Source organism: Phoenix dactylifera, chromosome 5, assembly GCF_051530095.1.
Source record: "Phoenix dactylifera cultivar Ajwa chromosome 5, Ajwa_hap1_PhDact_Kaust_v1.1, whole genome shotgun sequence".
NCBI lineage: Eukaryota > Viridiplantae > Streptophyta > Magnoliopsida > Arecales > Arecaceae > Phoenix > Phoenix dactylifera.
The window spans coordinates 11,879,501-11,884,770 of record NC_143194.1 but is presented as its reverse complement, the minus strand read 5'-3'; the positions used below and the strand labels follow the sequence as shown (position 1 = coordinate 11,884,770).

The window sequence follows — 5,270 nt, the reverse complement described above, 5'->3', positions numbered from 1 at the left end:
GATATAAGCTCTATGATTTTTCATTGAGATCAATTCCTTAAATAAGTAAAATATTTTTTTATTTGCAATACTGCAAACATTTCGGAATCTTGTAAACTACTAGACTTAGAGAATCTATTCAAAACACCACAAACTCATTAACTATTTCATCCCTTTAATAATAGTTCCCATTTTTTTTAATATATATATTGCAGATAAAAGAATCTACTAATAACACAATGATATCCATATTGATCAAAATCAGAAACACTATACTTTCCAACGAAATTTTTCATTAACAAGAAAAACCATCAAGAACTTTTCCAAATCAAAGAGGACCTATTTTCGACCAACCCAAAAATATTTTAATACTCTAATATTCTCAAGACGTACTAATTGACTTCCCATCAAAATACCAATCTTAATTGTAAAACGAAAAGATATAAAATTTCAAGTCCCAAGTAGAGCCAAAGAAGAACTCTTGAGTCTCATCCTTAAATATATTTTACTTATATATAACAATTTCATATTTGATCCGACTACATATTTTAACCTCGAAGAATATCATAAAATCTCTCCTAGTTCAAGCATTAGACAACTTCCTATGAACGAAACTTAACTTGCCACCAAATAATTAACTTCAAACTAGAAGTAATATCCACAATACCTGATATCAAGTTGAACTTCAAAAATAATTACATTGCACGATAATATTCCATGATTAACATTCCTTCACTTAATTTAGTCAAAATCTAATTAATCATAACTTGAAATACAAATTGCTCTACCAAGAATACTCTCGGAATAGCTTATTCACACTTCGGTTACGACCATAATTAGGTTTCATTCTAATTTTAGCATTTCAAAATTATGATAAAATAACTCAAATTTATCAATAACCAAAGCAAATAAATGCCTTCGTCTAATGGCCTAATGTCTACCCATCTCTCAAACTTTCCGATGAATCCTAAAGATCCTAAAACTTAAGCTCCATCTGACTATTTCAAACACAATCCCTAGGAATCTGAAATCTGAGCTCTGATACCACCAAATCTGTCACGCCCCGAACCCGAGGCGCGGCAGACGCCGCACGCCCACACGGCGGGCCGCACAGGCGTGCAAGGCAGCAGATCATATCAAAGCAGATACAGCTATTCAAAGATGACATAATTATTTAAATTGTTCAAAAGCGAACTTACAAAATTTCAAAATAACATATGCCAACATAATTCAAATGTCCAAACTAAACTAACTAAAATGCCAATAACTGAAGAATCATCCGAAAATCTAACGCACTCCCCAATCCCGTGCGATCAAGCCTCTGGATCTGAAAAATAGAAAAAATAAAATAATGAGCTACACTAGCCCAGTAAGCAACAAAATACCCCAAAGTGGGGTCAGAGCATATCAGATCAAATACAGGATAATAAAATAAATCATAAATAACATTGTTTTACTATTTTCAAAACTTATTATCATTTTTCCAAAAACTCTGATACCAGAATCTCAACATAATAGGCTACGGCCACGTAACCCAGTGGCATGGGTTGCACAAGGTGCCAAACACCACTATTATTATGCACCGGTGGTACGGTGTCCAAATACCACTATTCTAATCACCGGTGGTACGGTGTCCAAATACCACTATTCTAATCACCGGTGGTACGGTGTCCAAATACCACTATTCTAATCACCGGTGGTACGGTGTCGAAACCGGTTCCTCACAGATACAAGTCGACAGGTCCAACGTATAATCCCCATTGGCAGGGCCAGAACAGAACAGAACAGATCATAGCCATGCTGAGAATGCATATATATATATATATAAATATATTTCATGGATTTCAGAGCATATAACATGATTTTCAAATAAAATTTAACATGTCTGACCCATTTTACTGAATGCAAAACATATATCAAAACATAATCTGTTTATTAAATAATTCAGAAATCACACTTGAAGTATTAAGTTACTTACATCTTCTCGCTTGATTCCTACTTCAGATAGACGGATCAGGTTCACCTGTTTAAATTTAATTAATTCCTTATTAATTTCAGAGCTAAGGAAAATCCAAAAATAATACTATTGGTCACGGCCCAACAGGGTCCAGAGTTGGCCCATAATGGGCATGGCCAGATAGGGCCCATATTGGGCACGGTCCAATGGGCCCACATAGACCCAGCTAAATAGGGCCCCCAAGGTTGGCTTCTAATTGGTTTATTTATGCAATAAAATTTATTGCAGGGACTAATACTTAATTACAGGATACTGTTCTATAATAAACTTTAGTGGAGGGACCAATCAAATATATTTGGGGAGCCTTATGTAATAATCTTTCTTATAGGGACCAAACATAAATTACAGAATACCCTTTTTGTGAAATAATATACTGGCAAGGGCTTATCTACAAAATTTCATTTATTGGCCAAATGGGTTCGGATTCTGGGTTCGGGTTTGGGTTCGGATTTCGGGTTCGGGTTCGAGCTCCGGGTTCGGGTTCAGAGTTGAACTGGGTTTCGGGTTTGGACTGAGTTTCAGATTTGGACTGGGCCCACAAAAGGGTACGACCCAAATAGGGCCCGGACTAGGCTGAACTGGGCCCGATTTGGGCCCACAAAAGATTATGGCCCATCTGGGCCCAACACTATTGAACTGGGCCCAAGTTGGGCCCACAGTGAACCAGGCCCAAGTTGGCCCAGTTCGGCCCACGATGGGCCTTCATCTTCCCCAAACTCCCCATGGACAGGGGAGATGGGTACCAAGAGAAGGGAGAGGGGAGAGGGGAGAGGGCTGGCTAGGTGGCCGAAGGCCACCCCTCGGTTGACGGCCAGCCGGCCGCGGAGGCGGCCGGCGGCCGCTGCGATGGCTAACGGGGAGGAGGGCAACCGAGATGATCTCGGTTTGTAGGGGCGAAACAGAGGAGAAATCAAAGGTAAATGGCAACGAAATGAAGAGCCAAAGAAGAGGCCTACCGGTGGACGATGGAGGCGGCGGATCCCGGCCGCAGGTGGCTCAGTTCGGCGGTCAAGTGGCGGCGATGGCGGTGGGGCTCTCCGACAGGAAGAAGATTTCAAAACAGGGGAGACTCGCGACGGGGTTTCGGACAGCGCTCGGCCGGGAGGGCACGCCGGTCACCAAGGAGAGGAGGAGGAGGGAAGGAGGGAAGAGGAGGAGGAGACGGAGGAGAGGGAGGAGGGCTCGGGTGATCTCCGAAGGAGGAGGAACGGGGGTTTTATCACCCCATTTCAACGGCTCTCCGTTGCGGGAATTGCGGCGGAGGCGAAATCAGCGGCCGTGCGTGCGGCCGCGAGGTGGATGCGGGACGACCGCGGTGCAGCCGCGGGATGCCCGCGGCGTCTCTGCGCTCGAAGAAGAAGGAGGGGATCGGCGATCCCCTGCTACGCCCCTTCCAAAAGAGGCGTTGGGCTGAAGTCGGCTAGGGCTGCCGGCTTCAGCCCAGTATCTCACAATAGACACCTACAAACTAATGAGTTGAATAGCAACATTGTGGAACTCCTCAGTTCTTCTACTACTTACTAGTATAATTGCCTTATTAACTTTGCTGCTATTGGTAATTGCAATTTGTTTTGGCTCCAATTCAATTCACTACATTAATTTTTATTCCAATATAACTTGGATTTGTGCCATGGACTGGCTATTGTTTAGCTCTGGAGCCCTGATTTAGACTTACCTTGTTCTTACATGAACCTAGCTTAGATCCACATCAATTGGACGCCTTTTTGTGACCTAACCCACCATAAAGTCTGCTACTCCTTTTGATTTCTGTTTCTCCCTCTTTCATTAATTTTGGTGGCTTCATACGGTGCGTTGTGACCTGCTGAAGCCCATTAAAAAGAAAGGAAAAAAAATCCAAAGGAGAAAATAGAATTAAGTATTGAATATATTGGAGGATGTTTTGCAACTTGCCTTATTATTATTATTATTATTATTATTATTATTTGCTTAGGAAAAGGGAAAGGGAGGAGGAAGGGACAAGTCCAACCCCGCGTAGCAGCCCCTACTGGGCCTCCACCCTGTCGCAAGAATGTTCGATGCGGACAAAAATGACCATATGTTGGGCACGCCAGCTGGTTTTACTCATACCCTCTCCACCCGTAGGCCGGGCTCGTTACCCCTCTGGGCTCCGGCACGGTTACCCTCCGTGTGAGTATGTCACACCCAGCACCATCGAGGCTACCAGCAGACCAATAAGCCCTCCCAGATTCCGCGTCCAAGCAGGGAGCATCCGGTCTCCACAATTTAATCGACGCCCGCGCGTTTCAAACTCGGAACCACTTAGTTGGAAATAAGACCCAGTTTTACTGAGCTACTACCTCATTGGCCGCAACTTCTCTTTATCACTTTTTCATCTTTCTTCTTTCTTAAATTGCTTGCGGTTTTCTTTCAAAAGTTTATTAACTAAAGGTCCTTTCTTTTTCCCATTTTTCTCTTGGCAAGAATCCGGGTTAGTTTGGTCATAAAGGACAATTAAGGCTGCAATAAGCACTTGGGAGGTTCCTAGTAAAGCCCTGTTAATGGCTAGTTTGGTCAGAAGCCTCTCATCCTGTAGTTGAGCCTAATTTAAACATTAAAATAATTCCCAAATAAATCAATATTTTAGGAATAAATTGAAATAATTAGAAGTAAGAGATAGGCTTCTATATGAATGTGGCCTGCCTAGCGCGGCTCATGCCAGCTGAGCCGAGCAAGTATGCATGGTTCGTAACCCAAAACCGGGGATATCCGATTAAAATCTACTAGTTGACAAGTATTAAACATAACACTATTTGCATTATTTTTTTCTCCATAGAAGTGACAAACTCGATATAGACCACTTTGTCTGCTACAGCTACAGTTGAACAAAGCTTGAAAGTGAGATCCATGATGTTAGAAAGTTGAATTGTAAGCCAAAGTTTCAAAAACTGTAATTGGTCCTTCCATGTTCGATTGAGATAATCTTTTTTATATAAATTAAGTAACTTTCCAAGCTTTGCGACGTGGTGCCGCACCTCAAAAGATGCAATCATGCCTCATATTTCATCATTTGAGTGTCGAAATGGACCGATCAAATCGAAATTTTCTTTTTAAGAAAGATTTTGATCAACCACATCTTCTAATCCAAAAATAAATAAATAGAACAATTGAAAGCAAAGTCGATGTAGAAGTCGAGATCTACCTCCTATAGAATTTTAGCTTTTTCATATTTATCTCTGTTAGTCATTTTTATTTTGGGAAAGCTAAGTCTTATTGGAACTAGAAGAGGAATCTAGCTGAAATTATATGAAGGAGG

At 41.6% G+C, this 5,270-nt stretch overlaps 1 long non-coding RNA gene across 1 annotated transcript; it reads right to left on the bottom strand.

Annotated features, from left to right (window-relative positions):
• Positions 1 to 1,131: 1,131 nt before the first annotated feature.
• Positions 1,132 to 3,195, bottom strand: LOC148702980 (uncharacterized). The gene is made up of 3 exons (XR_016395569.1): positions 2,953 to 3,195; positions 1,958 to 2,002; positions 1,132 to 1,306 (listed from the first exon to the last, which is right to left on the bottom strand). It is a non-coding gene; the product is annotated as an uncharacterized LOC148702980 (long non-coding RNA).
• Between the last annotated feature and the right edge of the window lie 2,075 nt (positions 3,196 to 5,270).